The sequence below is a fragment of the Sinocyclocheilus rhinocerous genome, unplaced genomic scaffold, assembly GCF_001515625.1.
Source record: "Sinocyclocheilus rhinocerous isolate Xijiao unplaced genomic scaffold, SAMN03320098_v1.1 scaffold61, whole genome shotgun sequence".
Taxonomy (NCBI): domain Eukaryota; kingdom Metazoa; phylum Chordata; class Actinopteri; order Cypriniformes; family Cyprinidae; genus Sinocyclocheilus; species Sinocyclocheilus rhinocerous.
In genome coordinates, this window is record NW_015640445.1 from 2,965,497 (window position 1) to 2,976,299 (window position 10,803).

The window sequence follows — 10,803 nt, forward strand, 5'->3', positions numbered from 1 at the left end:
ATCGTGACGTAGGTATGTGGGGGCGTGTTAGAACGAGCTGTTTTAGGTAGGCGTGGCTGACTCTTAATTTTTATAAAGAATATCTCTTTGGATTTGAGACTTTAGTCTTTGCAACTTTACAGATCTTCTTTATGCACCAAGAGCTTGTAACACTTCAAAGAGAAAGGAAAAATTTAAATCGCATCATATGACCCCTTTAAATCGTGGCCACATTGTACTAGTTTGTTCCCTCATTTTAGTAAATCGTGGCCATGTTATACTAATTAGTTTCCATCGTTTTAGTAAATTGTGGCCAAGTTGTACTGATTCACTCCCTTGTTTTATTAAATCGTGGCCTTGTTACTAATTAGTTACCATCATTTTATTAAATCGTGGCCACATTGTATTCATTAGTTTCTTAGTTTTAGTAAATCATGACAACATTATACTAACTAATTTCCATCGTTTTATTAAAACGTGACCACATTGGGCAATGAATTAAGAATTCATCTTACAATTTATTAATTCGTTCCCTCACTTTAAATCATACTTTCCCAAGTCGTTCCCTTGTTTTAGTAAATCATTGCTAAGTTGTACTAATTTGTTCCCTCGTTTTAATGAAATCAAAATGAGGGAAGAAATTAGTACAACGTGGCTACATTTACTAAAAAGATCTAGAGAACCAATTAATAAATTGTCTGATGAATTCTTCATCTGTGGCCATGATTTAACTAAAGGTAGGAAGTGAATTCATAATACGAGGGAATAAATTCTAAATTTGTGGCCACAATAAATATATTTTTGTCTGCATGTCATGTGCAGGGCTCTATACTAAAGTAATAATGTATACCTTGTAAGCTTCATACCATTCCACTGTCCTTCACAAAAGTCCTGTCTCTGAGAACACAGACCTATAGCTTTACCACGTAAGTAAGCTGGAGGCCAGATTATGTTCTTACTGACAGATCACACGAACATTGAAGCGCATGCACACACATTCAGAGCAGACCCCACAGGATAAACAAACAAACATTCAGCCAGTCCTCTTACCATCATAGCACACATGGTACACAGTATCGTCTTTGATCAGGTACCTGAGAGGCCTATTTGACGATTATGAAGGACACTTGATCATTTATTTCATTTGCAATTTTATTTCCATCTTAGAAAAATCATATACTCTGCATTTGTGTTAGTTGCCTCCCAAAAAATATTGGTTAACCTTCTAGAGAACCCCAACAAATTAAAACAACTAGCTGAAGTCACTTGCTACACTGCGTGTAAAATAATCTTCAGTTCTGAAAGAAAAGGAAGCCATTGTGGTTAGTGGCGAACAGCTGAACTGTTGCCTGCACAGTTGATCTGCTAGAGGCGACGTACACCTGGCTCAGAATTAAACAATTAGCTTCTTCATAATTATAGGTCAAAGAGTCAGCTCTGTTAACATCAGACATTAACCAATCTGTTTCACTAGGAAAGAAACTGTCTGTGTGGACAGATGCTAAGTATTACCATATTTATGCAAGATCAAGCTTGAACAGAAACTATGATCAGTTTCTAATGCAGATTAGACTTCCTGACTGCCACAGGACTGTTAAAAGCATTTGGGGTCTTATTATGCTGAACTTGTTCACCACACAAGCTCATGAAAGACTTATTAAGGGTTAGTGTCTATAAAATTAAAATTATTTTATTATTTACTCGCATCACGTCTTCCAAACCCATATGAATTTCTTTCACAGAACACATAATTAAGTGAAGTTTTGAACAATTTTAACTACTATAATTAATGTGGTCTGAAGCTATGAAATGCCTTCAGAATTGTAATGCGGCGTGCTGACTTCACACCAGACGCAAGCTGCATGTCCTGTCAAAAGCAAATAAAACCCATTATGATCAACAAAGCTGTCTGTCTACACTAGATGTGTCTCTTCGCAATGCATCAAGTTGTCAACAGTAAAGAGTTGTATTTTTCTGTTTCTGAGGTGCTCTTTGCATGTGTGCTGATTTCAACAACACATTTGAACATTCGCTTTGATGCATAGTGTAGTTGTTTTGTGGTGTAGTAGACATGTTGCACCTCCGACCAGTACATTCTTCAAATCTAGAGATGCTTTTTTTAAGAAGTTTAGTTTGCCTTACGCGTATTTAGTCCATGTTTACATAAAACAATGGAAGGTTGTGCAGTGGAATGCAAAAACACATTCTGTGCATGTGAATGTTTTTTTATTGTCATAGAGTAAAGGTCCTTGCACACTGAGTCCGAAATTTTTCATATTCGTCATCTTTTCCTATCAAAATGCTTGCTACAGATACGAAAATGCAGAAAATCGAACCTGATACGATTTTTTTTTTTTTATTATGACGGACGAAAGTTTCTGAGGCAGTGTGTAAACGTGCACAACGTGTGGTCGTATTTATTTTTTAACGTGCAAAAACTTCGGACGAGAATTTCGGACTCAATGTGCAAAGACCTTAAGACTTTTGAAACATTTGAAAATGATAAGCAATGCATTGAATTTTTGAGGCAGGCTTGTTTTAAAATGACGTAAACCTTAAAATAGATAACACAAAGGCCCATTGTTTTTAGTTTGTTCCTTGCGTTTTTCGTTTTACCCATAGCCACTTGTTCTTGTTTTCTTTTTAATTGCTTAACTGCAGCCCATTGGCAGAGCTGCTGTATGCTGAATCATGAAGGCATGCGATAGGCCGGCCATAGTGCGGCATAAAACACATATCTCATACAAAACATAGGCAAATCCTTGAGTTTAATGGCATAGGAGCTCATAAAATACCACATGCTCGCTGCCAGAGTCTTGTGTATTATTGAGCCTGATTCATACTGACAGAAGGCTTTTCCCACTTTGTTGAATTACATTATAATGGTGCATAGTGACTTCAACCAGCCAAACCAACAGGGAAAAGATTAAATTAAGTTGGGAGGACAGCTAAAACATGAAAAAAAAGCATGAAACAGGGAGCATAATAAACAGACAACAAGAAATATCTAAAAACATGCTGGTGATAAAATGTTATTCATTGTGACACAAACTACTTTTCAAATACTCTTATAGGAATTATACAGTGCTTTTTATCTTTTATGGACCTGGACGGGCCCTATATTTACTGTATTTTTTTCAATGAACAAAAGAGCAGTAAGAACATTCTACTAAATATCTCCATTTGTGTTTCTACAGGAGAACGAAAGTCATACAGGTCTGGAACAACATGACCATTCAGTTTTAAGTCACTGGTCACTACACTTACTTCAACTCAGACCTGTTTGAATCCTGTGTGTCCAGCCTGTTTCACTGAACAATGCCGCCTAGTGTGTGTTCAGGGCCACTGGCCCCACGGTTACTGCTCTAGGATCGGGACAGGAGCTGACACAAAGCAGCTGTCTGAGACCACTAGAGTGGCAGGAAGTCCTGCCAACATCTGGTCCTTCTATTGGAGACCCTCGAGAACCAGAGCAGGCGACAGCAGGCAGACTCTAAAGGTGAGTGAAAGTATTGTTTCTAGTCATGAGGTCCGTGGCCACAAGGACATCACATTCTAACAATTGGCTAGGTAGCTATTAGCTAATAGTTCAATTATGGTTTAGACATTGAGGTCTTTGTGTTTTTGAGGATAGAGGTATAGAATAAGAGGAATGACTTCCTCTCCATTGACTCCGGTGACCAGCACAGAGAATCTCCTGTTAGATAAAATTATTATGCTTAACATCCTGATTGAGGTATCTGGGCCTGCAGTTGTGTGTGTTTACATGTTTACATGCAATTTCTGTCTAAATACTAATTAAGAGTATCAACATTTTGCAATTAGATTCAGTATGTTAACTTAGTAGCTGAAAATTAAATTACTTTTACTACAGCAGTTTAATTTAGTTTGTTATTTTTTTTTAAATGCATATTATAAGACAATGAAAGTGTTTTTTGACCTTGCATGCATCTCAACCTGTTGTTGGGGACTCCCAAAACCAAAATATGAACTTTCATTACCCATAATAGGGACACTTTAACATTTCACGGTGTAGAAATTAGCACTGGCTAATGTACTATGAACACTCATGAATTAACAATCAACAATATTATGTTTGTACATTAGCCTACATTAATAAGTGATGCTGTTTATTGTTAATGCGTGATACATTATGTGTTAACTAATGGTACTGAGCTGAACCTTATTGTAAAGTGTTAATAAAAAATCCACAAAAACAAATACCCTAAACTTGCTTTAATTGTTTAGGTAATTCTACAAAGTGTCTACAAACAGCCATAATCAACATTTAGGTTTTGTTTCAGTCTCAGTGGGTGTCTGGTTGTGCTCGAGGGACAATGTTGACCCTGTTCGGCCCTCCCGAGCAGAGAAAGACATCAATCTAATGTGAAGTGTTAAAGGAAATCCTGCAAGCGTGCTGTTGTTCAAACAGAGTCCAGAACCCCTGAGAGTCATTCAACAGCTTTTATTTAACACAGAGCAAAGGTGTTCCCTTTCAACTTCAACATGGCGCTCACTCACAAACCCCCCACCTGAGACTGATGAACTGACTTTCAGTCTAATATACACCTATGAATATAGATAATCTGGCACTTTGCAATTGAGATGACTATTTTATCCCAAAAAAAAAAAAAACATCTGCAGTTAGGACATTGGTGTGTTTTGCAATTACATCTTCCATAAATCATCTTCCTAGTGAGCTCTCAGCCACATTATGGAAAATATTAATACGGTAGATTACTAGATTTATATCATGTCTGTATATATGGCAAGAGACAGGAGAAATGCAATCAAATGCATTGAATTGTGTTGAGGAGAACCTCACTTTTTTATAGTCATATATATTAATATTACAGTTGTAGTCAATACACAATTGACATTCCACTTGTGAAAACTGGGTTATTAAAAACTTTAAAGCAACTGGGCAGTAAAGGACCTATGAAGCAGCCTTTAATATAAAATATATATCATATAATATTTGTATTAAAATTATATATTATATAATATAATAATATAATATTATATATAAAAATATATAATAATATATATTTATTTAATAAGTGTAACTCATTTCATTTAGTTTAATGAGTAACTGTTAATGCACAATCATAATGACAACATGATCATCATTCAGTTGCACTCAAACTCACCCAATGTATTCTGTCCTTTCTCTTGTCCATGCACACACATCTGAGCTGAAGCCGTAAAACACTGTTTTACTTGAGTAATCCACTGTTTATAAGTGAGCTTTCTGTGTAAGTGAGATTGCATTCAAGTAGAAAAAAAAAACTCAAAGAAGGAAGGAAGAAAAAGGAAAGGTAAATTCTCCTAGAGAGTCTGTTTGCCTATTCAAAACAGTTCAAAAAAGTCACTGGAGGTAAAAGGTGATCATAACGCCGTATGCGGATGCATACTGGAGCTGTGCTTCTCTTTATAACCCATGTCAAGAGGACGCTGTGCCCTGGAAGCTGGAATGTGACACGGAGAAGGCAGGATGCAGAAATATTCACCACATTGATGGACACAGACGAGTCAGAATGGAACTCTGGAGAGCAGTGAGTATGAAAGAAAGGGAAAGAGGGAGGTCTGTAAGATTGAGAGAGAGAGAGAGAGAGAGAGAGAGAGGGGGGGAGTCTGGAAAAGAGGGAGAGGGAGGGGGATGGTTGGACGACTAGTAGAGGACATGACATGGGAATTTCATTCAGCCTGGACTTGGAATTTGCCTGTTAACTTTTGCTGGGAATTCTGCCCTGAGGCTCTCTGGAAAAAAGCATTTTTCTACACATGTATGTGTGTGCATGTGTACAGGAGTGAAATTCATAGAAAATTCATGCTCATTAAAATGCATGACCATCAAACAGCCATGAAAAACACAGAGTGGCCACAGAATATATTAGTACACATAAGCCACAATTAATAATGTATGAATTTCTTTGCAATGTATCAAAATATGATATCAAGTGGCTTTTATTTGAAAGAAGAACAGCACAAGTGCACTTTTAAAAAGAGTTTGCTAGATTTTAATAACAAAACAATATATACTGTATATAGATATACTGTTGAAAATGATAAGTATTCTGATACTTTCTAGTTATGAAATGTTAGTGGATCATGTTCATAGTTAATGTGACAAACTACATCTGTGGTTGCCTGTAGGACATCTGTGTGAACTTGAAGGAAACGGAATACCATTTAAAAGTTTTTTTTTTTTTTTTTTTTTAATAAGAATTAAGACACTTATTTAGCCATGTTGAATTAAATTGATCAAAAGTCACAGTAACAACATTTATAATGTTAAAGTTTTTTCTATTTCAAATACATGCTGTTCTTTTGAACTTTCTCTTAATAAAAGAATCCTAAAAAATGTATAGCAGTTTTCAAAACATTTTACTGACCCTAAACTTTTGAATTTGTCATTGTCATATTCACTAAATATGAATATGACTTTAGGACCAAAACAAAATATCACTAAAAAGTGAACTTAGTTCTAAGAAAAAGCCTAGCATCATTTGTTTACAGATGCCACTTGAAATGTTATTAAATGCAATGAAATTCATACATTATTTTAAAAAATGTGGCTTACATTTGCAAATGCTTTTGTCTTGACTGTTTAACAAAAATTATTTAATGCTTTTAAACCCACGTTTGTCCGTATAAACAATGAGCATTCCCATGACCTTTGAGCACACTCACTAAGCTGAGTTTGTTGCTTTTATAGACCATAAAAGCTTTAGATAGTCTATGACCTGTCTCCCCCTCCCAATGTGACCATCTACCTCTAATCTGATAGGAACCACTATAGCTGTCTGTCTGTGATTGAGACTTGAGCTTTTGATCGCTCAGCCTGATCTTCTAACAACTCCACCACCACCATCCATGAAATGATCAAAGTCAGTTTATACAATTATAAATGTGACAGGAAAGAACTATGGTTAAAACCAAGCAAAATCACTAATGAACAGAGTCTGAAATGTGATCTGAATCAATGTTGAGATAAGGAAAGTGACTAAAAAAGTGTCAAATTTGCACAACAAAGTGCAGTTGCAATATTGCATGAGAGCGCATGATCAAAGAGTAGCCGAGTGTTGTCATATCTCAAGTGAAATGTCTATTGATAACCTGACTAGTTAATAGCGGGTAATAAAGCTATTCGAGTAGAGATAACCAGTTATAAACAAACAATGGAAAACAATGAGCTCTGTATACATTGTTGTCATGCCTGTCTTTTATTTTCAATTCTCAACAGGTTGAAAAACACTGCCACTAACCAGTTAAACTTAATGGGGCCGTCATGATTGAGAAAACCTCTTTTCCCAGGGAAGGTAATTAAGTATTTAATGGGCATGTTAATAGTTCACCAACAGCACATGAGACCACGTGAGCGAATAAAAGCAGAGAGACAGAGCCGTGCTCTGCCAGATGAGATCTACAGATTCTGAAGGCACATTATGTAGCAGATTGCAGAGCTACTGAAGTCCAAACTCCCTCATGGAGATGATTTGATTAGCATGATTGTTCAAAAGCTTTACGTAACGCTGGAGCATCTCCGGGAAAAAATAATGAGGAAATCTTTGCCGGGCTAAAGATTAAATCTACAGCAAAAACCATATTGAAGATGCACACAAAGTGAAAAAAAATCAATGCATTTAACTAAACCATGTAAAAATGCCTTTAGGGTCTAAACCAATAAAAACACTGAACCATTATGACTTACCAGCTTTGCGATTCAAAATGAACTTTCCAATGGATATAAGCATAAAACACATCCTTAACTATACATCCCATCCCCCTGTTGTGTTCCTGCTGAAACAACGGGTGTAAGGGTCTGCTGAAGCAGTACAATTCAGCATCAGTCATTCAGGCCCCATGTGCTGGCCTTTATTGCCCTGTTGCCCAGAGTCAACTAACCAGGGCTGATGGGGTGTGCCTGCATTTGACACAGAACCTCTGATGGGTCAGCACTGGAAAAATCACAATATGAAATTGTATTAAATACATTAATACAGTGCATCCACAATTAGAAGGGCTTTCATCAGTGTTCAGTTCAAGTGTGTGGGTTATAACATTGAATATTTTTATTCTTCTGTGCATCACACAGACAAAAAAGATTTTGATGCCAATATATTTCATCAATTTAATAGTGTAACATTTTAATCTTACATCTTAAGCTTAACTACATACAGAAAATGCGTTTGAGGTTGACCTACCTGTAGTTTGCCTTCTGTGATGCTAAAGAAAAGTAAGATTTATTAGGGTGGAGAGGATCCCTATTAATAAAGTAGAAGTTAGCAGCCACAAGGACATATTTTCAGTTCAATTAATACATAAATCCTCACAGTTGTTTTACTGTACTAAGAAATGGGACACTCTCCATACAGACTAATAAAACTTTGGAATGTGTCAGCATTTAAAAATGTTTTGTGTGTGATATAGAACTCTGTATCCATAATATATGCTAGATTATATGTGACCCTGGACAACAAAACCAGTCATAAGTCACTGGGGTATATTTGTAGCAATAGCCAACAATACATTGTATGGGTCAAAATTATCGATTTTTCTTTTATGCCAAAAATCATTAGGATATTAAGTAAAGATCATGTTCCATGAAGATATTTTGTAAATTTCCTATGGAAAAAATATCAAAACTTAATTTTTGATTAGTAATATGCATTGCTAAGAACTTCATTTTGACAAATTTAAGGGGGATTTTCTCAATATTTTGATTTTAGATTCCAGATTTTCAAGTGGTTATATATCGGCCAAATATTTTCCTATCCTAACAATTTATTGTTATTTATTCAGCTTTCAGATGATGTATAAATCTCAAAAAAACGGAACATGGAATGAACAGTTGTATTTCTATTAACTAACTAAGATTAATATATGCTGTAACAAATGTATTGTTTATTGTTAGTTGAAGTTAGATAATGCAATAACTAACGCTAACCAATGGGAGCTTATTGTGTTTTACATTATTATTATTAATAATTACAAAATAAAAATGTGCATCTTGTGGGGGGAAAATGCTGCCTACAAAGTGCTTGGAGATGAAGCTATTCTGGTCTCATGACAGGCTGCCTGAACAATGCACACCCAAGCATTTATATGCCCTATTTCCTACTTTTCCGGCTGGCTATGTCTGCTTTCACATGAAATGTCTTGGTGATGCTTTTCTTATTGATATTACATTAGCTGAACATCTTTAAAAACTCTCACTTTTAGAAATACGCAAGAAAAAATAATATTGCCTTTGAGACCACTGAATAAAAGAATTGAATGTATTATTAAAATGTGTATGTTTACATTAAATTGAAACTTACATATGATATACACAAACATTCACACTCATGTTTAAATCTGTGAACATATATAAGAGATAGATGAGCATAATTTACTTGTTCCAAAATGTATATATAAAAGCAATCAAATAAACAAAGAGATTAGGATTCAGAGCATGGCTGCAGCACTAGATGTGGAGTTACTTTAACAGTGCTTGACATTTGGAGTCCTGCTCTGGTTGCCTCCAGATAGCGTGTTAGCATAGAGTTGACAGTACAGTCAGAGTGCATTAGACCTGAGTGCCCTTAACTCTCTCCTGTCTAACAGCCTCGCCAGGAGACACACAATTAATCACATTCTTTTGGCATGACACAAAAATATGGACTCTGTAAAGCTAGCAGCCCAATATTACCTCAGTGTACAGCGGGGCTCAAGAGTCACATTGAAGAGCTGGGATTCAGTTTAAACCTGGTAGTAAACAGAACATTAAGGATTTGAAATATTGAAAACAAAGAAGGGTTGAGATGCTCTTTGGAACATAGTAAATGTTTCAATTCAACTTTTTTATAAAAATGCAAAATACAAGTTTGAATATATGTTTGAATTCGTTTTACTCTTAATGGGGATAGTTCACTCAAAAAAAAAAAAAAATCTGTCATAATTTACTCACCTTTAAGATGTTCCAAACATGTTTGAGTTTCTTTCTTCTGTTAAACAAAATAATATCATGGATGTCAATGGCTACCGCCAACTGTTTGGTTACCAACATTCCTCAAAATACATTCTTTTGTGTTCAACAGAAGAAAGAAATTCATACGGGTAATTGAGGTATAAGTAAATAATGACAGAATGTTCATTTTTGATTGAACTATCCCTTTAAATGTCTTGTTTGCTTATAACATGCTCTTTGGATTCTTTCTGAGTCATCTTCTGAACTGATGCAAAAGGCTCTCTGTATGATGTAACGGTAGAAATAGGGCTGATGATATAATTCTACATTGTTACTCATAAGATGGAGAAATCCGATAGGAAATCAAAAGTTCAGGATGAGGCAAAATATATGTATTCAGCAACTCCCATTAAAATGTTCAGCCTTTGTTTTCACAGAAGTTGAACTCTGTGTCTGTTTAAGTCATTAGGAAGGATTACCACCCCCTCCTGACCGAGACCGGAAAATTTGAATTCCCATCAAACTCTACCTCTGGGATAACCTCTGTAGGTATTTTGTGTAACCAAAAAGACATGAATGAATCAAGAGAGGCACAACAAGGATCAAATGCCTCTGCCTGAGGGAAGGAATACAAAAGAAAAAAGAATTGTAGTTTTATGAGACCCCGTCTAGTAGAAAATAAGTACTTGGATCCTAATATGAACACCTAATTCAATTTGAGAATGGATGCCAAATCCTAGCCTTTGCTCCAGAGCTACTTTTCATGAGGTTTTTAGACCATTTGATCACTAAGTGTACTTTTACAGTTCAGAGTTGGCATCTAACGTACATGCCATTGCAAATCCTGGATCGGAGCTTTTGAACTGCAAACC

General features: G+C 35.7%; 1 long non-coding RNA gene across 1 annotated transcript in view; it reads left to right on the forward strand.

The window, feature by feature from the left end:
- Nucleotides 1-10,485, forward strand: part of LOC107752792 (uncharacterized) — a 21,657-nt gene extending 11,172 nt beyond the window's left edge. The window contains exons 2-3 of the long non-coding RNA XR_001641387.1: nucleotides 3,177-3,478; nucleotides 10,394-10,485. This is a non-coding gene — a long non-coding RNA (uncharacterized LOC107752792). The remainder of the gene's footprint in view (nucleotides 1-3,176; nucleotides 3,479-10,393) is intronic.
- Nucleotides 10,486-10,803: the final 318 nt, after the last annotated feature.